Source organism: Schistocerca serialis, chromosome 10 (genome assembly GCF_023864345.2).
Source record: "Schistocerca serialis cubense isolate TAMUIC-IGC-003099 chromosome 10, iqSchSeri2.2, whole genome shotgun sequence".
NCBI classification, from domain to species: domain Eukaryota; kingdom Metazoa; phylum Arthropoda; class Insecta; order Orthoptera; family Acrididae; genus Schistocerca; species Schistocerca serialis.
Window position 1 is genome coordinate 62,650,851 of NC_064647.1, and position 23,521 is coordinate 62,674,371.

The window sequence follows — 23,521 nt, forward strand, 5'->3', positions numbered from 1 at the left end:
AGGACAGGTGAGGTGGCGCCAATCCATGGATTGCCGATTTGTTTCCGACTCGAACTGATGATCCCATGCCTATGACGAGATTCGACTAATAACTGTCTCGCAACCCGCAAGAAATTCCGCACAGATGGTGCCTCGCTGCTCTTTACGGGCTTCAGTTAGGCTGCGAGGAACCTATCAGGCACACACCTTTGAGTACCCCAACTGTTGGACAGGTGTTTCAGCACTACTATCAGACACGTACAGTTGAACGGCGATTTACTTGACTGTGATCCGTCAATCACTTGGAACGAGAGTGTCCTCACGTTCAAACACTGCGGGAGCCAGAGCTGTGTGGGGCCGGCCAGCACGCGGGATATCGGACAGGTTTGCGCGACGTTGTTAGGATGACGACTGGCACCTCGCCCAACGACTCAGCGTGCTTTTATTCACTGCCAGATCTCCTGGTATTCCTCCAAAAGAAACTCAGTGCCAGCTCTCCGCTTTGAACGCAGCTCCGCTATAGACGCCATTTTGAAGGCATCATACAGCGCTACAACCTATCGGAATCTCATGAAACTATAAGGGGAAGCGAGAATATTCTACGATGTTCCACAACCAATTCCGCATTTTTTCAACCGCAACTGGCCGAGAAAAAAATGTGTTGCACTACTTACTGAACTCCGCTCGCATTATCCAACTTACACTATCAATCCATTGATCTTCGTACGCAATTTTTACTCCTTCCCGCAAACTTTCTTCAAATACCAAACTGGGGCATACCTGACACCTCAGGATACAGGCTCCCAGGTAGATGCCATTTTCCTAGACTTGTCGCCTGATAAACAAAGTAAGAGCCTACGGAATATCAGACCAGCTGTGTGGCTGGATTGAAGAGTTTTTAGCAAACAGAACACAGCATGTTGTTCTCAATGGAGAGACGTCTACAGACGTTAAAGTAACCTCTGGCGTGCCACAGGGGAGTGTTATGGGACCATTGCTTTTCACAATATATGTAAATGATCTAGTAGACAGTGTCGGAAGTTCCATGCGGCTTTTCGCGAATGATGCTGTAGTATAGAGAGAAGTTACAGCATTAGAAAATTGTAGCTAAATGCAGGAAGATCTGCAGCGGACAGGCACTTGGTGCAGGGAGTGGCAACTGAACCTTAACATAGACAAATGTAATGTATTGAGAATACATAGCAAGAAGGATCCTTTATTGTATGATTATATGATAGCAGAACAAACACTGGTAGCAGTTACTTCCGTAAAACATCTGGGAGTATGCGTACGGAACGATTTGAAGTGGAATGATCATATAAAATTAATTGCTGGTAAGGCGGGTGCCAGGTTGAGATTCATTGGGAGAGTCCTTAGAAAATGTGGTCCATCAACAAAGGAGGTGGCTTACCAAACTCTCGTTCGACCTATAGTTGAGTATTGCTGATCAGTGTGGGATCCGTACCAGCTCGGGTTGACAGAGGAGGTAGAGAAGATCCAAAGAAGAGCGGCGCGTTTCGTCACAGGGTTATTTGGCAAGCGTGATAGCGTTACGGATATGTTTAGCAAATTCGAGTGGCAGACTCTGCAAGAGAGACGCTCTACATCGCGGTGTAGCTTGCTGTCCAGGTTTCGAGAGGGTGCGTTTCTGGCTGAGGTATCGAATATATTGCATCCCCTACTTATGCCTCCCGAGAAGATCACGAATGTAAAATTAGAGAGATTCGAGCGCGCACGGAGGCTTTCCGGCAGTCGTTCTTCCCGCGAACCATACGCGACTGGAACAGGAAAGTGCCCTCCGCCACACACCGTTGGGTGGCTTGCGGAGTATAGATGCAGATGTAGATGAATCCCATCAACTTGTACCGTTTTTTAGTCTAGTTTTGCGATAAGTTTCTAATCCACGCAGTTTGGTTCAGCCCTCCTCATGTGTTACGCGAGACTCGTATCTGATCCTAGGCATTCTTCTGCAGCACTGTGTTTTAAAAGCTCCTCTTCTTTCTGAAGCACTTATCGCCCTGGTTTTGCTTCCGCGCAAGGCTACACCCCAGACAAATATCTTCAGAAAAGACTTCCTATCATTCAGTTTTGTATTTTTCTCTTTCAGGAATGTTTTCCCAAGTATAGCCAGTCTGCATTTTGACTGCTCTCTATTTCGTACATCGCCAGTTACTTTGCCGCCAAAACCTCATGCACTACAGCTAGTGTGTCAGTTTCTAGTCTTCGATGACGTGCTGAAAGTCAGTGCATCCGATTTTTTTGCATGAGAACTCTTAAACGTTTTTAAATAACATCTCTATTCTTCACGTCTACAAATTTGCAGCCCTTTGCCGCTAGAGGTCTCCGAATTAATGCGTTTAATATGGCGGCGGGTAACGTAACTACGTGGAAGCGTGCTACGGGTTTAGTATTCGAAATGTTCGTCGGCACATGGAGCACCTTATCCTTCAGCATGACAATGCGATCACAGAACATGTACGAGAGCTGCTGCGACCTCTGCATCAGTCCCATGCCTTGGGCCCTTCGATTATTTCTCATACTTTTTTTTTACGAATTCTTTTTGCTATTGAATCAGTAGAACAAAAACAGTGTATTCATTATTCAACATTAAACATTCTCCGTACAGTCCCGATTTGGGCCCCTCCGATTTTCATTTGTTTCAGAAACTTAAAGTGCATCTTCGAGGTCGTCACTTTGATAGTGACGAAGTGGTGCAAGCAGAAGTGTTGTTTTCAGCTATGTCAGGAAAGACAAACTTCTACAATAACGGTATCAACAAACAGCTCACTCACTGGGAGAAATATGTTTGTCGCCAGAGAGACCATGTTGAGAAATTAATATGTAGCCGCAGAGAATACAGACGTGGAATATTAATAACGTTCGTCTTATTCAAAAGACGGTAAGACTTTCCATATAAAATACTCGGAGCGCGACCTTGTAATTCCCTCATCATAGCCTGATTTAATTCGACAACATTCCACTACCCTTGCTTTACTTCTGCTGATGCTCATCTTATAATCTCTTTTCAATACAGTATTCATTCCGTTCAACTGCCCTTTCGTGCCCGTTGCTCTCTCTGACAGAACTACAATGTCATGGGGAAACCTCAAGATTTTTACTTCCTCTCACTCAAAGCTAATTCCTTCCCTAGCTTCCAACAAGTTTTATTAATCTGGTAATAACTTGCAAATGAGAAGCCAAATACGAAAACTTGAGCCACCCGAAGATAGCCAGTTAGGTGAATACAAGTACGAGGGGTGTTTGAAAAGTACGTGCAAAAATAAAAACTACTTACGTGTTTGGGGTAAACCTTTTTTATTTTTAGACGTAGTCTCCTTTTAGACTTATACATTTCGTCCAGCGCTGTTCTAATTTGTTGATCCGTTCGGAATAATAGGAATTGTCCAAATCTGCAAAATAGCTATTATTTCTGCAATCATCTCCTCCTTTGAATAAAACCTTTGTCCTGCCAGCCATTTCTTCAAATTGGGGAACAAATAGTAGTCCGAGGGAGCCAAGTCTGGAGAATAGGGGGGATGTGAAACGAGTAGGAATCCTATTTCCAATAATTTTGCGACCACAGTTACTGAGGTGTGTGCTGGTGCACTATCGTGATGGAAAAGGACTTTTTTGCGGTTCAATCGCCGGCGTTTTTCTTGCAGCTCGGTTTTCAAACGGTCCATTAACGATGAACAATATGCACCTGTAATAGTTTTACCCTTTTCCAGATAGTCGATGAGTATTATTCCTTGCAAATCCCAAAAGACAGTCGCCGTAACCTTTCCAGCCGAAGGAATGGTCTTCGCCTTTTTTGGTACAGATTCTCCCTTGGTAACCCATTGTTTAGATTGTTGTTTGGTTTCAAGAGTATGGTAATGTATCCATGTTTCATCCACAGTGATGAAACGACGCTTAAAGTCCTGCGGATTCTTCCTGAACAGCTGCAAACCATCCTTGCAACACTTCACACGATTCCGTTTTTGGTCAAGCGTGAGCAATCGGGGAACCCATCTTGCGGATAGCTTTCTCATGTCCAAATGTTTATGCAAAATATTATGTACCCATTCATTCGAGATGCCCACAGCACTAGCAATCTCACGCAACTTAACTCTTCTGTCATCCATCACCATTTTATGGATTTTATCAATGATTTCTGGAGTCGTAACCTCCACATGGCGTCCAGAACGTTCAGCATCACTTGTGCCCATATGGCCATTCAAAACAGTTTGAAACCACTTATAAACTATTCTAATCGAAGGTGCAGAGTAACCGTAATGTTTATCAAGCTTCTCTTCAGTCTCCTGAGGCGTTTTGCCTTTCATAAAGGAATGTTTAATCACCACACGAAATTATTTTTTGTCAATTTTCTGACAATCACTCGACTTCCTTGACTCACACGAATGCCAAACACAAAGAAATATACCATTGTGCTCAAACATGGTGTGCGATCTTTCCAAAGAAGCTACTAACTAAACATGATCTCGATACGCACCGGTGGTGCCATCTCTCGGACTTTGCACAGACTTTTCAAATGCCCCTCGTATAAGATCGCTTTGAAAAGTGAGGGATAATTTCGAGCAATATAGTGTGACCAAAACTGTCTGCTATGTTACATCGGAATTGACGTTTAGTACCCGAAAAATTAGGTCAAGATGAACAAAGAGCTCTCCTCATAAAACAATCGTTTAGTCACAGCTCAAGCGGTCGTAATCTAGCTCTGATTTATGAAAAGAGCGGACAATACAAAAGAATTATATCAAGAGCTTACGCCTCATTCAGCGACGAACTGAGATTGCTTGCCGATAAGGAGTCAATGACAGAAGGCCGTATCAGCCGTGTTGAGCGACGCGTTATCTGCCTAGTCGGAGATCGCAAGTACAGCACTGGCAGGGAGTCCACACATCTGGCTTTTATGGCAGTGGGCACGAGAATAAAGAAATGGCGATGAGGACACGTGTCTTCCGATCACGCCATCGGTGTTGTGTCATTAGAACCAGTCACAACCGCCAAATACACTCTGAGGAAAAAAAAAAGACCCACCACAGAGAGATTATCCGAATGGGACGGAAATCGGTAAATGTGATGTAAACGTATAGACAAACAGTATTGGATAATTTATTCCAGACAAAAAGCTTCATATATTCAGCAAATCAATAACGCGTTGATCAACCTCTGGCCCTTACCCAAGCAGTTAGAGTTTTTGGATGGCCACATGAGGGATGACTTGCCAAATTCTGTCCAATTGGTGCCTTAGATCGGCAAAATCTCGAGCTGGTTGGAGCGCGCTGCCGATAATGTTCCAAACATTTTCAATTGGGGAGAGATCCGGCGACCTTGCTGGCCAAGGTAGGGTGTGGAAAGCACCAAGACAGGCAGTGGAAACTCTCTCCATGTGTGGTCGGGCATTATCTTGCTGAAACGGGAGCCCAGGATGAGGACAACTAAATGAGGGGTAGAATATCCTCGACACACCTTTGCCCTGGACTCTCACTGACTGGAGCAGAATTGTCTTCAGTGATGAGTTCCGCTGCTAACTGAGCCCCGATGACCAGTAAAGCTATGTCTAGAGACGCCCCAGACAGCGGTGGGATAGCTGCGTCACTGTCACCCACACATAGCCCGACGGCCAGGAGTTATGTTCTGGAGTTCATTCCATAGCAGGAGCCCTTTGGTTGTCGTCCGCAGCACACTTATGGCACAGCGGTACGGCGACGATATTTTACGCCCTGTTTTGTTGTCCTTCATGGTCAGCCATCGTGGGCTTACATTTCAGCAAGATATCGCCCGTCTGCACCCGGGAAGAATTTCTACTGTTTGTCTTCATGCCTGTGAAACCTTAACTTGGCCAACAAGTTCACCGGATCACACCCAAACTGAGAAAGTTTGGGACATTATGGGCAGGGCCCTGCAACTAGCTCGGAATTGGGTCCATCTAATGCTCCGATTGGACAGAATTTGGCATGATATCTCTTAGGAGGACATCTAACAACTCTGCCAATCAATGCCAAGCCTAATAACTGAACGCATAAGGCTCTGTGATGGACCCTCGTGTTGCCGACTTGCTCAGTTTGTGCAGTTCCTTCTCTTGAATAAATCATCCAATTTTTCTGAAATTGTAATCGTTTGTTTTTCTGTACATGTACATCACATCTACCGATTTTCTTTGTGGCGCGCCCTTATTTCGTCTTAGAGTGTATTTAGGCTATATTTATCCGGCGAGACTGAGCTTGGAATGATAATGCTAAAAGGCGATTGGAGAACTGTTTGACCAAATCTTGCAAACGCAGAACAATTAAGGTGAAAACTCGATGGCAACATACAGGGATACTGTGACCTCCGAGATACTTGGATTGAATATAAGTTGTGATTTAATATTATTTAACGATAGGAATATAAACTGAACTGCAACTTATATACATGAATTGCATAATTTTTCGAATTAATTGAACTGTCGACTAAAGCTGCAGGCGTTATTTAAATTTTCAATCAGTTCAAGGGCTACTACTGTCGCTCCTACATTTCCAAGATAAGCTCATCTGCTCTCACTTGTTACAATGTGTTTGATGGTCTGATGCTCACTGCCGTAGTCACATTAAGAACATGAAGTCTACCCCATCGATGGAGTCTTTCTGTATAGATGCTACGCCCGGCACGAACCCTATTGTCTTCCAAGCACATCGCGGTAATTTCTTGCTGGCTGGCCTTGTGCTACGTCTTATGAGAGACTGATATTCCTCATGAGCAATGTTTTTCCACTTTCTGACCACTTCCTGTTCGTGCTTAAGGGGACATTGTATGTCCTGTGTCGCCAATATTAAATTATCGAATTTTGTGTACCATGATCTTGGAACCTTTTTAAGACACCAACTTACAATTTTCCATAATTATTGAATGCACCTTTATAGCTATGCTGAACTAGAATTATTACTAAAATTTTATTGTGGGCATACTATCTTTTTTTTTGAAACATTCAATTTTTTGAGAGAATTTTGGAAATAAATGACAATAAAAAACAAAACAACTCAGGATATTTAGATTATTCTAATTCCATATGTGTTGAATCTCACACTTGGCATGCTGTGATAATTTCAGCACTTTTTTAGAAAATGGGTCATTTATTGCAAAAAATGTAGTTCAGAGATGTTGAGGTTTAAAACCTTTTTTATTACAAATTCTTGTACAGACTTACATTTCTGCGTCTTTTATGCACTAGAATTGCCCTGGCCCATAATCTGTGTCTTCTTCAGTGTCAAAATAGCCCAGTGCTTGCCTCCTCCTTTTCTTTCTTGCTCCTTTTGTCATTTGCTGAGCAGCTAACTCTGCTTCACGTACACGAAGCTCATCCAGCTCCTTTAGTCCTTTAGCTGTGTTCTGTCCATATCTTACCCCTAACTTCTCCAGAACCTTAAGTCTTTCATAGTTCCCACCATTAAAAGTTATTACAGCAGCACACACTGCTAACTTTACAGTCATAATGCCAAAAATTACGTTTTTAGGCACACGGCACCACACAAAATTATTGAAGGACATTCATATCCTGTGTCTTCCCATGTAAACACTTCTTTAGTTGCTCAGGATTTGCCAAATCTGTGTAAATAGGTTTGATTGCCTCCATTACTGCCAAAGGAAGAGAAAGAGAATGTTTATGTGTAAACTCATGCATAGTGCCAGAAAATTCAGCTGGAATATATTTACACAAAGTGTTTGGTGGAGGTGGACACAAAACATGACATCGATTTTCAACAGTTGATATTCGTTGAAAGAAAGTGCTCCCCACAGCTCTTTTCATCTTCTCTAAATTGTCACAGTTACTTTTACGCCTAGTCATTTTATTTACGTTTAAAAACCAATAGAAGTTAGCTTACTACAAAAATAGCTGATAATCACACTACTTTCTACAAAAACCAGTATCAGAAACAAAGGACTGATTTGTTTATTCGTAATGCCAACTTCTGAGACGTAGCAGCAGGCACAAAACAAAGCAATTCACAGCCTTTTAGACTGTGTAGTTCCCAAGATATGACTGCTCAACTGTTGCAGTATATGTGTAGCCGCGAAATTTGACAGTCACACGTCAACATTCAAAATATTATTTGAAGGTCTCACAATTGTGTGATTTTAATATATTATACACCAAAATGTTCAGCAAAGTCCAAAGTTTATTATGGGGTAGAAAACAGAAAATGTCAAATTTCAACGAATTTTAGGTGCAATGTTGTCTTAAATCACTCCATGCAGCGATTCTGGCAATATAGTAACGGACTGCTGCTCATTTCAAGTGCAAGCACGCCAGAGTTGACCAGGAGTTGAGGAATTTTATTGATTTCTCATATTCCTTGAGAAGGACATTCTGTCATCAGAGATCTGGCAGCGCAGTGTGGCTTAGAACTGGTAGCCAGTGAAGAGGGGTAGATCTCGTGCAACGTGTTATTGTCCTCATTGCTGTGTTTAGCTGAACATCGATTTTTCTCACATATGAATTATTAAGCCACGCTCGAGCACAGTGATCAACAGTAGAGCAGACGAGTCCTGACGGAGAACATAGTTGTGTTGCAGCCCATGAGGAAGCCTCATCTTCTCTGTGATGGTACCGTACGATTCCAGCTTCTTAGCAGTGTTTTCTATGTGTTTCTTGTATGGCAAGATTCTACTGAGAGTTACTCCTAGATATTAAGGGAAGTTTTGTTGGACGTGGTCTTTACCATTAAAGCTGACATGTAGCTTTGCACGGGCCTTGCTATTGTTAAGATTGAAAGTGGCTTCTGTCCTTACTGGATTTGGAGTTAATCTCAATTTTTTTAACTATTCATCCATCGTATTTAGATCTGCAGAGATTATTTCTTCACCAGCTTCCAGACACCTCTGATGAGTGGCCAAAACCATATCGTCTGCATAAATCAACTTCCATGACTCAGAGCGACCAGACAAGTTGAATGTAACTGGTGCTAAATTTGAACCCTGGGGAAAACCGCTATTAATTTCGCCCTATCTGCTTAATTGACTGCCGACGGCCACTTCGAAGTATCTCTCAGATAACATGTTGTTAATGAGCCTAATTTTGTTTTGGTACTGTAGAACACTTGTGAGTTAGTACAAGAGCCCTGGTTTCCAATATTGTCTTGTAAGCAGCTGTAAGATTTTTTGAGTCGTTGGAATCCAGCTTGTTTGTGTGTGGGTAAACTAAGAACTTGGTCTGTACAGTTTTTCTTATGTATGAAATTTGTTTGTAGTTTGTACGACGGGAGTAACTGCATTGCTCTCTGGACCTATTACGTATGAGATTTTCTAAAAGATTGTAGCAGCAGCTCAGAAGGGCGACTGGACGATGTAGTAAATAAATACAACAAAATTTGTCTGGTACTTGATATGCTGCATAAAATGGCCTTCTTGTACAGAGAGCCACAAATAACGTACACTATCCACAATTCCATTGAGAGGTGTTGCAGATTAGACGTTTGAATGGTTGCGTCAGATATAGCAATTCTGTTACTTCCATTATGTCTGATTAGGTACGTAGGCCATGGTGCAAGGCCTTCATCGGGCTACTAACCTTACTGCAGGTGTGGTGCAGCCATTCTTTGTCGTGGCACTCGGAGGGATAGAATCCTGGGACCCTGTTCATCTTTTACGTCCAGGAAGGATCCCCGTTATCCATTTGATAGCAGGCTGAATGGACCTTAGGTCATCATGAGGGCAATGGAATGAGAAAAATTCCCAACGCCTGCCTGGGATTGAATCTGGGACCGTCTTGGCAGAAGTCAAGAGCTAGTCTAACAAGACTACTATTTTATTTTATTTTACTTTAGTCCTGATTCTTCTAACTGGTTTAATGCGGACCGGCACGAATTCCGCTCCTGTGCCAACCTCTTCATCTCAGAGTAGCACCTGCAACCTACATCCTCAATTATTTGCTGGACGTATTCCAGTCTCTGTTTTCCTCTACAATATTTACCCTCTGAAGCTCTCTCTAATACCATGAAGTAATTCCGTGGTGTCTTAAAAGATGTCGTACCAACTGTTCCTACTTCTTGTCAATATTTCCCACATATATTACTTTCCTCGCCGATTCTTCAGAAAACCACCTTATTCCATACTTGATCACCTCACCTAATTTTCAACTTTCTTTTTTAACACTACATCTCAATTGCTTCGATTCTCTTCTGTTCCGGTTCTCCTACAGTCCATGTTTCATCACCATACAATGCTGTGCTCCAAACGTACATTCTCAGATATTTCTTCCTGAAGTAAGGCTCATGTCTGACACTGACACCCTTCTATTGGCCAAGAATGCCCGTTTTGCCAGTGCTGTTCTGTTTTTGATGTTCTCCTTGCTTCGTCCGTTATTGGTTATTTTGCTCCATAGATAGGAGTATTCCTTAATTTCATCTACTTCGTGACGATCAATCCTGATAAGTTTCTCGCTGTTCTCATTTCTGCTACTACTCATTACTTTCGCCTTTCTTCGATTTACTCTCAGCCTATTTTCTGTACTCATTAGAGTGTTGATCCCATTCAGCATATCATGCAGTTCTTCTTCACTTTCATTGAGGACACAAAAGTCACCAGCGAATCATTGATATCCTTTCACACTGAATTTAATTCCACTCCTGAACGTTGCTTGTATTTCCATCATTACTTCTTTGATGTATTGATTGAACAGGAGGGAGCGAAAACTACATTCCTTTCGTACACCTTTATTAATAGGAGCTTTTCGTTCTTGGTCCTCCACTGTTATTATTCCCTCTTGGCTCTTGTACCATTGTACACTCCTGGAAATGGAAAAAAGAACACATTGACACTGGTGTGTCAGACCCACCATACTTGCTCCGGACACTGCGAGAGGGCTGTACAAGCAATGATCACACGCACGGCACAGCGGACACACCAGGAACCGCGGTGTTGGCCGTCGAATGGCGCTAGCTGCGCAGCATTTGTGCGCCGCCGCCGTCAGTGTCAGCTAGTTTGCCGTGGCATACGGAGCTCCATCGCAGTCTTTAACACTGGTAGCATGCCGCGACAGCGTGGACGTGAACCGTATGTGCAGTTGACGGACTTTGAGCGAGGGCGTATAGTGGGCATACGGGAGGCCGGGTGGACGTACCGCCGAATTGCTCAACACGTGGGGCGTGAGGTCTCCACAGTACATCGATGTTGTCGCCAGTGGTCGGCGGAAGGTGCACGTGCCCGTCGACCTGGGACCGGACCGCAGCGACGCACGGATGCACGCCAAGACCGTAGGATCCTACGCAGTGCCGTAGGGGACCGCACCGCCACTTCCCAGCAAATTAGGGACACTGTTGCTCCTGGGGTATCGGCGAGGACCATTCGCAACCGTCTCCATGAAGCTGGGCTACGGTCCCGCACACCGTTAGGCCGTCTTCCGCTCACGCCCCAACATCGTGCAGCCCGCCTCCAGTGGTGTCGCGACAGGCGTGATTCAGACTACGATGAAGTGCGCGACAAAACCTAAAAACAAAACTGCTGTTCTTTTCTTACAGAGAAAACAATGGCGTATCATCCTGTGGCTCTTGCAAACAGGCCTTATGTGGACGTGCGTTATCCTGCTGAAAACGCACATCATTTTCCTGTCGAAGAAATGGCAGCAGCACGGAAATAATAGCCTGTACAATGTTGCGGACGTCCGTTGCTTTACCCTGCAAAAACATCAGATTTGACCGTGTGTTGTAACCAATAGCCTACCATACTCTGTAGCCTTGGTGTTGTGGGCGAATGTACCCTGACACATTCAGCTCACCACGTCCACACCGTATAAGTGTCCATCTCTTGCACCGATACGGAACCTGCTCTCATCACTAAAGACAAGAGAGCGCTATTCCACTGTCTGTTCAACTGTACCACGACACAAGAGTATCCTTGACTGGCGGTGTGAGTAGTAGCCTGCCCAGAGGCACACGTGATCTTAATCCTTCTGGAAGCAGACTGTTCCCAATGGTCCCTGATGACACCGCACCTGAAACAAGCGCCCAGATTTCGTCTCTGGATGGTGTTCGGTCGGCCATCGCTGCTCGCACAATGCGTAGATATTGACGTGCGTCAGTACTGTACGGACTACCAGAACCACGACTATGGATGTGGGAATGTTCCAGACACCACTGTTGAGATCAGCGACGCCCGTCGATGTACTGTGCCTAACATGTGCAGAAGTTCGTCAATACGTCCACCCAGCTTCCCGCAGGCCCACAATGCGACCCCGCTCAAATGACTGAAACTGTTCAACAGCAGTACGTACTTGTTGGTGGGGCAAGGTTGGACCCCGGAGTGAATGTTGCAAACTAACATCACCTCTAAACATAGCTCAGTACTGCATGGAGTCTCAAAACACAGAATGTACAGAGAGGACTTCGTAGCAAACGAATCACTAACGTTACAACCCTTCACTACTCACATATTATGCTCTGGTTCCACAGAAAACAGTCCTTGACGGTGTTGCATTTTTTCCGGCGGTGTACTACAACGGAGAATGACACGTATCACTTATTATTGACTGTTATACTAAAAATTTCTTCAACAATGTTACCTACGCTTGAACGTGCCAAACCTGTTTAACTACGAAACCTTCAGAACACATAGCGGAGCATTGCGAAATTGGCATCAGAGCGACTGTTCACGTTCGTCTCTAGAATTTACAGCGTGACAGATATTGAACTATACGAAATATAGTCCGAACGGTTTGAATGGTTTAGCGACGAAGCCCACTTTCATTTGGATGGGTTCGTTAATAAGCAAAATTGGCGCGTTTGGATGAGTGAGAATTCGCATTTCGCGATCGATAGATCGAGAAGTCTCTTCATGTTCAACGAAGACTGTTTGGTGTGCAATGTCGAGTCACGGAATAATCGATGCGATATTTGTTGATGGTACGGTGACTACCGAACGGTACGTGAAGGTTTTGAAAATGAGTTCATCCCCATTGTGAAAAGTGCCCTGAACCCGACAAGGTATGGTTCATGTTAGATAGAGCTCGACCCCAGAGAGGCAGGAGAGTGTTTGATGTCCTGGAGGAATACTTTGGGGACCGCATTATGGCTCTGGGGTACCCAGAGGCCACTGGCATGGGCCTCGATTGGCCGCCATATTCTTCGGATCTGAACACAAACGACTCCTTTTTGTGGAGCTGTCTTAAAGACATGGTGTACAGCAATAACAGAAATACTGCGGGTCATGCGGAATTTAGATATTAGTCAGTGATGGCAAGCATATCGAATATGTCATAACCTAAATCCGAATATCTGTAGTGACGTTTACATGTTGAATAAAGTGTGTGCACGCCGTAGTTTGTAACTAATTTACGTTTTTTTCATATCGTTCAATAATTGTCACCCCGTGTGGGTCTGGTGATATACCAAGTGGCTTTCGGAAAAATATCATCCACGCAATTCCGAGGACTTCAAGAGTTGACAAGTGAAAGAATTTAGCACAATCTGTTTTACAGCTCATGCATTGAAGTTTTCTACAAAAATAACATACAGAAGAATGGGGAAAAAATTAGGATGTGTTAGATGACGATCAGTTTGGTTTCAGGAGAGGCAAAGGCACCAGAGAGGCAATTCAGACGTTGCGATTGATAAAGAAAAATCAAATATTGCAAGATTTTCGAAGTTCTGAGAAAAATAGGGGTAAGGTGTAGGGAAAGACTGGTAATATACACTCCTGGAAATTGAAATAAGAACACCGTGAATTCATTGTCCCAGGAAGGGGAAACTTTATTGACACATTCCTGGGGTCAGATACATCACATGATCACACTGACAGAACCACAGGCACATAGACACAGGCAACAGAGCATGCACAATGTCGGCACTAGTACAATGTATATCCACCTTTCGCAGCAATGCAGGCTGCTATTTTCCCATGGAGACGATCGTAGAGATGCTGGATGTAGTCCTGTGGAATGGCTTGCCATGCCATTTCCACCTGGCGCCTCAGTTGGACCAGCGTTCGTGCTGGACGTGCAGACCGCGTGAGACGACGCTTCATCCAGTCCCAAACATGCTCAATGGGGGACAGATCCGGAGATCTTGCTGGCCAGGGTAGTTGACTTACACCTTCTAGAGCACGTTGAGTGGCACGGGATACATGCGGACGTGCATTGTCCTGTTGGAACAGCAAGTTCCCTTGCCGGTCTAGGAATGGTAGAACGATGGGTTCGATGACGGTTTAGATGTACCGTGCACTATTCAGTGTCCCCTCGACGATCACCAGAGGTGTACGGCCAGTGTAGGAGATCGCTCCCCACACCATGATGCCGGGTGTTGGCCCTGTGTGCCTCGGTCGTATGCAGTCCTGATTGTGGCGCTCACCTGCACGGCGCCAAACACGCATACGACCATCATTGGCACCAAGGCAGAAGCGACTCTCATCGCTGAAGACGACACGTCTCCATTCGTCCCTCCAATGCACAGGTAAACACACGATTACAATTTTTTAAAAATTGAATGATTTATTCAAGAAAATGAGCTTTACAAATTGAGCAAGTGAATAACGCGTTGGACCATCTCTGGCCCTTATGCTAGCTGTCATTCGGCTTGGTATTCATTGACAGACTTGTTGGATGTCCTCCTGAGGGACACCGTGCGTCACTCCTGGATGTCGAGCCGAATTGCGGCCGACAGTCAGTCTGGTATCCCTCCGCTTTTCAGGACGCCTCCAGACACGCCTTCGGCATGGACTGTCATTAACAGCAGTATATTTGTCTTCTGTGATGACTTCAGTTTCGAACTGAGCCCCGATAACCAACGAAGTTGAGTCTTTATACGCCCAGGACAGCGGTTGGTATATCAATCTGACAATCGCCTGCCATACGGCTCGACAAACACGAGTGACGTATGGTGTGCCATTTCATTTTATACACTACTGGCCATTATAATTGCAACACCACGAAGATCACGTGCTACAGACGCGAAATTTAACCGACAGGAAGAAGATGCTGTGATATGTAAATGATTAGCTTTTCAGAGCATTCACACAAGGTTGGCGACGGTGGCGACACCTACAACGTGCTGACATGAGGAAAGTTTCCAATAGATTTCTCATACACTAACAGCAGTTGACCTGCGTTGCCTGGTGAAACGTTGTTGCGAAGCCTCGTGTAAGGAGGAGAAACGCGTACCATCACGTTTCCGACTTCGATTTAGGTCGGATTGTAGCCTATCGCGATTGCGGTTTATCGTATCGCGACATTGCTGCTCGCGCTGGTCGAGATCCAATGACTGTTAGCATAATATGGAATGGGTGCATTCAGGAGGGTAATACGGAACGCCGAGCTGGATCCCAACGGCCACGTATCACTAGCAGTCGAGATGACAGGCATCTTATCCGCATGGCTCTAACGGATCGTGCAGCCACGTCTCGATCCCTGAGTCAACAGATGGGGACGTTTGCAAGACAACAACCATCTGCACGAACAGTTTGACGTCGTTTGCAGCAGCATGGACTATCAGCTCGGAGACCATGGCTGCAGTTACCCTTGACGCTGCATCACAAACAGCAGCGCCTGCGATGGTGTACTCAACGACGAACCTGGGTGCACGAGTGGCAAAACATTTTTTCGGATGAATCCAGGTTCTGATGATATAGGGTGCCATTGGTTACACGTCTCGGTCACCTCTTGTTCGCATTGACGGCACTTTGAACAGTCGACGTTAAATTTCAGACGTGTTACGACTCGTGGCTCTACCCTTCATTCGATCCCTGCGAAACCCTACATTTCAGCAGGATAATGCACGACCGCATGTTGCTGGCCAGCGCATTCTCCAGATCTCTCACCAATTGAAAACGTCTGGTCAATGGTGCCCGAGCAACTGGCTCGTCACAATACGCCAGTCACTTCTCTTGATGAACTGTGGTATCGTGTTGAAGCTGCTTGGGCAACTGTACCTGTACACGCCATCCAAGCTCTGTTTGACTCAATGCCCAGGCGTATCAAGGCCGTTATTACGGCCAGAGGTGGTTTTTCTCGGTACTGATTTCTCAGGATCTATGCACCCAAATTTCGTGCAAATGTAGTCGCATGTCAGTTTTAGTATAATGTATTTGTCCAATGAATACCCGTTTATCATCTGCATTCCTTCTTGGTGTAGCAATTTTAATGGCCAGTAGTGTACTTTCTGCAGCAGGGGGTATTTGGAAAATTTCTCGTAGGGAAGTTATGTCTTTAGACAACTCAGGTGTCGCGCCACGAGTTACACAAGACTACTGTTCTATCTCACTTAACCGCCCGAAGATAATGGAACATCATCTATTATTGCTCATCAAGATATCTGTATTTGGGAACCTGAACAAATAAAACGATCCCTCTAAAGATTACGAGATAATTGAAACCATCTGCTGTTGTTGAATGCAATACACCCAATCTCAGGACAGCACTTCAGCGACCCTTTATACTATAGGATTGTCTAAACGTGTTGCAATATCCCATAAAAGATTACAGCGGACTATTAATACGACGATAAATGTAAAATACCTGCGCGAGAGATAAATACTCTGTGGTATTTAAGCACCTCCGTGCGAACTCAATAACAAAGATATACAGACGGTATTAAGGTTTTACGGCAAAGAGATAATTATTCCATGTTGGACACTGGAAGAGAGACGTTATATGTCGGATTGACAGGAGATTGTTGGAAGCCGCCAAAAGGCAAGTAATCTATGTTTTATGGTATTGAAGAAAATAAATACATCTAAAAGCAAAAAAGGCGTATCAGGCGTGTAGAGTTCATAACCCTTAATCATTTCAAAAGAAATATTCAGTGATCATACAGACCTAAGTCGTTCGGAAGTGTTGCGTGGTTGATGATGTGAACCTGCAGTCTTATACGGTTTTGGGATTCGTCGAGAATATTTCTCCGAAGACCTAAATAATTTCACGAACTGAAGTTGGACGCCACATTCCATACACATGACACATCATAGCACTTGGCTGTACCGATAGATTTCAGTAAAGCGATAAATTATATTTGGCGATTTCAGGTGGAGAAGTTCAGGCAAGGAGACTCAACGTGATCTGCTACCGAGAAACGCGTATGGTATTTGTTGTGTCGGTATCTGTGCCGACACCGTGAAGTTGAGATGGCTGAAAAGGCAAGCTAGACTAACGCAGACGGGCGTGAAGTACTGGAACAGGATACGTAATTAATGTTAGGAAGAAAAGTACGGAGCAGGTTTAATACTTAACTTTACTCATTCCTTGTGGTACATCGATCTTGACGATACACAGGAGACTTTAAGTACAATCACTGTATGGCTAATGGCGCCTTGCTAGTTCGTAGCCATTAACTTAGCTGATGGCTATTCTGTCTCTCGGCTAATGAGAGAGAAAGGCTTCGTACATCTGGTCGGTAGCTAGGTTCTCGTACAACTGGGGCGAGTGCTCTCTCGTATCACGAGACCTGCCTTGGTGGTGGCGCTAGGTCTGCGATTACACAGTGGCGACACGCGGGTCCGACATGTACTAAATGGACCGCGGCCGATTTAAGCTACCACCTAGCAAGTGTGGTGTCTGGCGGTGACACCACAGTATTACCGTTTTCTTTAACTTACGGAGAACAGTAAGCAATACACAGGGTGGTCCATTGATCGCGACTGGGCCAAATATCTCACGAAATAAGAGTCAAACGAAAAAACTACAAAGAACGAAACTCGCCTAGCTTGAAGGGGGAAACCAGATGGCGCTATGGTTGGCCCGCTAGATGGCGCTGCCATAGATCAAACGGATATCAACACCGTTTTTTAACATAGGAAGCCCCATTTTTATTACATATTCGTGTAATACGTAAAGAAATATTAATGTTTTACTTGGACCAGATGGCGCTGTAATAGTCACAAACATATGGCTCACAATTTTAGACGAACAGTTGGTAACAGGTAGGTTTTTTAAATTAAAATACAGAACGTAGGTATGTTTGAACATTTTATTTCTGTTGTTGCAATGTGATACATGTACCTTTGTGAACTTATCATTTCTGAGAACGCATGCTGTTACAGCGTGATTACCTGCAAATACCACATTAATGCAATAAATGCTCAAAATGATGTCCATCAACCTCAATGCGTTTGGCAATACGTTTAACGACATTCCTCTCAACAGCGGTTAGTTCGCCTTCCGTAATGTTCGCACATTCATTGACAATGCGCCGACGCATGTTGTCAGGCGTTTTCGGTGGATCACTATAGCAAATATCCTTCGACTTTCCCCACAGAAAGAAATCCGGGGACGTCAGATCCGGTGAACGTGCGGGCCACGGTATGGTGCTTCGACGATCAATCAACCTGTCATGAAATATGCTATTCATAACCGCTTCAACCGCACCATCCATCATGTTGGAAGCACATCGCCATTCTGTCATGCAGTGAAACATCTTGTAGTAACATCGGTAGAACATTACGTAGGAAATCAGCATACATTGCACCATTTGGATTGCCATCGATAAAATGGGGGCAATTATCCTTCCTCCCATAATGCCACACCATACATTAACCCGCCAAGGTCGTTGATATTCCACTTGTCGCAGCCATCGTGGATTATCCGTTGCCCAATAGTGCATATTATGCCGGTTTACGTTACCACTGTTGATGAATGACACTTCGTCGCTAAATAGAACGCGTGCAAAAAATCTGTCATCGTCCCGTAATTTCTCTTGTGCCCAGGGGCAGAACTGTACACGACGTTCAAAGTCGTCGCGATGCAACTCCTGGTGCATAGAAATATGGTACGGGTGCAATCGTTGTTGACGCAGCATTCTCAACACCGACGTTTTTGAGATTCCCGATTCTCGCGCAATTTGTCTGCTACTGATGTGCGGATTAGCCGCGACAGCAGCTAAAAACACCTACTTGGGCATCATCATTTGTTGCAGGTCGTGGTTGACGTCTCACATGTGGCTGAACACTTCCTGTTTCCTTAAATGACGTAACTATCCGGCGGACGGTCCGGACGCTTGGATGATGTCGTCCAGGATACCGAGCAGCATACATAGCACACACCCGTTGGGCATTTCGATCACAATAGCCAAACATCAACACGATATCGACCTTTTCTGCAATTGGTGCACGGTCCATTTTAACACGGGTAATGTCTCACGAAGCAAATACCGTCCGCACTGGCGGAATGTTACGTGATGCCACGTACTTATACGTCTGTGACTATTACAGTGCCATCAATAACAAGGCGAAAAAACTGGTCCAACTAAAACATTCATATTTCTTTATGTACTACACGAATATGTAATATAAATGGGGGATCCTATTTTAAAAGCCAGCCGGTGTGGCCGTGCGGTTCTAGGCGCTTCAATTTGGAACCGCGTGACCGCTACGGTCGCAGTTTCGAATCCTGCCGCGGGCATGGATGTGTGTGATGTCCTTAGGTTAGTTAGGTTTAATTAGTTCTGAGTTCTAGGGGACTGATGACCACAGATGTTAAGTCCCATAGTGCTCAGAGCCATTTGAACCATTTTGAACCTATTTTAAAAAAACGCAGTTGATATCCGTTTGACCTATGGCAGCGCCATCTAGCGGGCGAACCATAGCGTCATCTGGTTTCCCCCTTCATGCCAGACGATTTCCGTTCTTTGTAGTTTTTTCGTTTGATGCTTATTTCGTGAGATATTTGGCCGGGTCACTATCGATGGACCACCCTGTAGACTTGATAATTACCGGAAACATAATTAAAAGGACTCAAATGGAGGAGCGAACAGTAAAAAGGAATCGCTAAACGGAAACATAAATAAAAATGAATTAATAATAATGCGCAATAACATTAATATAACACTCATTAAATAATAGAGAAAATAAAAAGAACTTTAAAGTACACAAACCAGTCCCATCATGTGTTCGCCTGTCAGAAGCCTGAATAGCCCGATTGTCGAGCGCTGACCGCTGGGTGATATGAGGGAACTGAGCTGGTGAGGTTCCGGTGTGTACCGACAGCGACGTGGAGCGGTCCAATGCTGCCGCCAGCGCGCTCGCTTTGTCGGTTGAGGATCTGTGGCGCTTACAGTCCTACTGAGGTCGACCCACAGATTCTCGATAAGGTTCAAACTCGGCCAGTTTGTCGGCCGAGGAAGTACGGTAAACTCGTGCTGGTGCTTTTCAAACCACGCGTGTACACTGCGAGTTGCGTGATACGTTGCATTGTCTTGCTGGAAGATGCCACTGTGCCGAGGAAAAACAAGCCGCATGTAGCGGTGGACATGGTCCCGAAGGATAGGTGCATACCAGTGTTCATCCATCGTGCCTTCCAGAATGGCGAGATCACACAGAATGCTAAGAAAATATTCTCCATATCACAATGCTCCCTTGTTCAGCCTGGACCCTTCCGACGATTGTTGCACCGTGTTTGTTCCCTTCTGGTTCCAGGGTGTTTCATTTTAGAGGTTTCACGCCTTACACGCCAACAACCATCTGTCTCTAGGCTGATCGTAGGTTGTGTTCAAAAAGTGAACAGCAAAGAGACAGAAGTGATGACACTTTCTGCAGGACCTGACCATCAGCTTGGAGGACAATGCTCAAGCACGTACAGTGCAAGCTTTTACTGATTTGTTTGAGTGATGGGGGTGCTAAGTGCTATACCACCTACTGCACTCCCCTGACTTAAGCCCTCCTGAGTTGAACTCGATTTCTAGACTGAAGGAAACACTTCACGGCATTCGCTTCAGAACTGCTACAAATTCGTCGGGCAATAGACCGCGTCGCTCGAACTGTCAACACAACTGGCACTGCTAAGAGTATTCTACGACTTCCATGTCGCTGGCAACGGGTTATACACAATGGTGGTGACTACTTTGAAGCTCAGTAAAACTTTGAAACACGTATCTATTTTGTACGAGCTGTAAATGAATAGTTGCCACTATTAAAGTTCCAACCCTCGTACTTTTTTGTTTTTGTTACAGAAAGTAAGCGAAGAGCGTGCCTGCTCAGATCTCTCTCTTTTGTCGCTTAGATTTTGTATTGGAGGGATACAATATAGCCGCGTTCCTTGCGTATCAGTAGTTAATCTTTCATTTTGTACAGAAATGTGATGTAAACTCCTTCCGAAACGGATGTGTTTTGTAGCTCTGATTGAAAATTAATAACGCCGAACCCCGATTCTTTAAAGAACCGAACAAGTATACATAAAACAGCTTCAGGCGTCCGTTTACTTTATAAATTAGTTGCTGTCTTGAGCATTTGACATTAAGCACGTAAAAACTTTATGGTTGACTTGCTAAGAAACACGAAATTTCCTGGGTATTTATTTACAGCTGTACCTGACTCCATGTGTGTGGAATCTAGTTTTCACTTGTGAAGTTTCTTTGTATGTACATACGCTTGAAGTAGTTATCTCGCTCCTCAGAACCCATCACTCAAAGAGACTGAACTTACTTTTCTCCTATATAAGCCTTGGGAGAGCCAGTCATGACAAAACTCTACCATCTGGTGAGAAAGATGTATGAGACAGGCGAAATACCCTCAGACTTCAAGAAGAATATAATAATTCCAATCCCAAAGAAAGCAGGTGTTGACAGATGTGAAAATTACCGAACTATCAGTTTAGTAAGTCACAGCTGCAAAATAGTAACGCGAATTCTTTACAGACGAATGGAAAAACTGATAGAAGCCGACCTCGGGGAAGATCAGTTTGGATTCCGTAGAAATGTTGGAACACGTGAGGCAATACTAACCTTACGACTTATCTTAGAAGAAAGATTAAGAAAAGGCAAACTTACGTTTCTAGCATTTGTAGACTTAGAGAAAGCTTTTGACAATGTTAACTGGAAGACTCTCTTTCAAATTCTGAAGGTGGCAGGGGTAAAATACAGGGAGCGAAAGGCTATTTACAATTTGTACAGAAACCAGATGGCAGTCATAAGAGTCGAGGGGCATGAAAGGGAAGCAGTGGTTGGGAAAGGAGTGAGACAGGGTTGTAGCGTCTCCCCGATGTTATTCAATCTGTATATTGAGCAAGCAGTTAAGGAAACAAAAGAAAAATTCGGAGTAGGTATTAAAATTCATGGAGAAGAAGTAAAAACTTTGAGGTTCGCCGATGACATTGTAATTCTGTCAGAGACAGCAAAGGACCTGGAAGAGCAGTTGAACGGAATGGACAGTGTCTTGAAAGGAGGATATAAGATGAACATCAACAAAAGTAAAACGAGGATAATGGAATGTAGTCAAATTAAATCGGCTGATGCTGAGGGGATTAGATTAGGAAATGAGACACTTAAAGTAGTAAAGGAGTTTTGCTATTTAGGGAGTAAAATAACTGATGATGGTCGAAGTAGAGAGGATATAAAATGTAGACTGGCAATGGCAAGGAAATCGTTTCTGAAGAAGAGAAATTTGTTAACGTCGAGTATAGATTTAAGTGTCAGGAAGTCGTTTCTGAAAGTATTTGTATGGAGTGTAGCCATGTATGGAAGTGAAACATGGACGATAACTAGTTTGGACAAGAAGAGAATAGAAGCTTTCGAAATGTGGTGCTACAGAAGAATGCTGAAGATAAGGTGGGTAGATCACGTAACTAATGAGGAGGTACTGAATAGGATTGGGGAGAAGAGAAGTTTGTGGCACAACTTGACTAGAAGAAGGGATCGGTTGGTAGGACATATTTTGAGGCATCAAGGGATCACAAATTTAGCATTGAAGGGCAGCGTGGAGGGTAAAAATCGTAGAGGGAGACCAAGAGATGAATACACCAAGCAGATTCAGAAGGATGTAGGTTGCAGTAGGTACTGGGAGATGAAGAAGCTTGCACAGGATAGAGTAGCATGGAGAGCTGCATCAAACCAGTCTCAGGACTGAAGACAACAACAACAACAACAACAACAACAAGCGGAAATTTTGATGGGAATTGGCGCAGGCGAACGAATTTTTATGCACTGAATCCCGGTTGTTGCTAACAACTTACCGTTTCGCTTTAAACCTGTGTAGTTCCCCGTAGGCTTATGAAATGCCAATGTACAAGGCAAGACGCTGCGCCACACTGGGTAGCCGCGCGGTTTTGGGCACCTTGCCACGGTTCACGCGGCACCCATTCCGAGAAAGTTTTGGTCCTTACCTTACAACGAGCTTCCTCAGTTTAGCAAATACTGACGCGCAGTATGCAGCTGTTAACAGCAGTGTGAGGAGGAATTGCATGCTGGCAAATCATTCCGTGGCACTCAACAAATATGATCAACATCGTTTTCCCAGCAGACGGAACAATTCCCCCCTTCTTTGGTGATGGAGAACCTGGAAATTCCCATACTGTGCGGGCTCGGTTTTCTTAAAGATGATAATGAGGCAGCCACCACTCATCACCGGTGATATTCGATGCCTGAAGCGCATCTCTTCATCAACAAAGAGACGCAGCACCTCACAGCTTGCCTCTGTTCGCACAACTCGTTTGTCTGGGATCTAACGGACGTGACACCCAACGAAGACTAATACGAGTCATATGGAGATGACCATGCATAATCGTGAAGACACTGCCATATCAAGTTCTCAGCACTTCAATGAGATTACGTAATGTTATCCACCGATCCTCAAGGATAGTCACAGCAGCTGT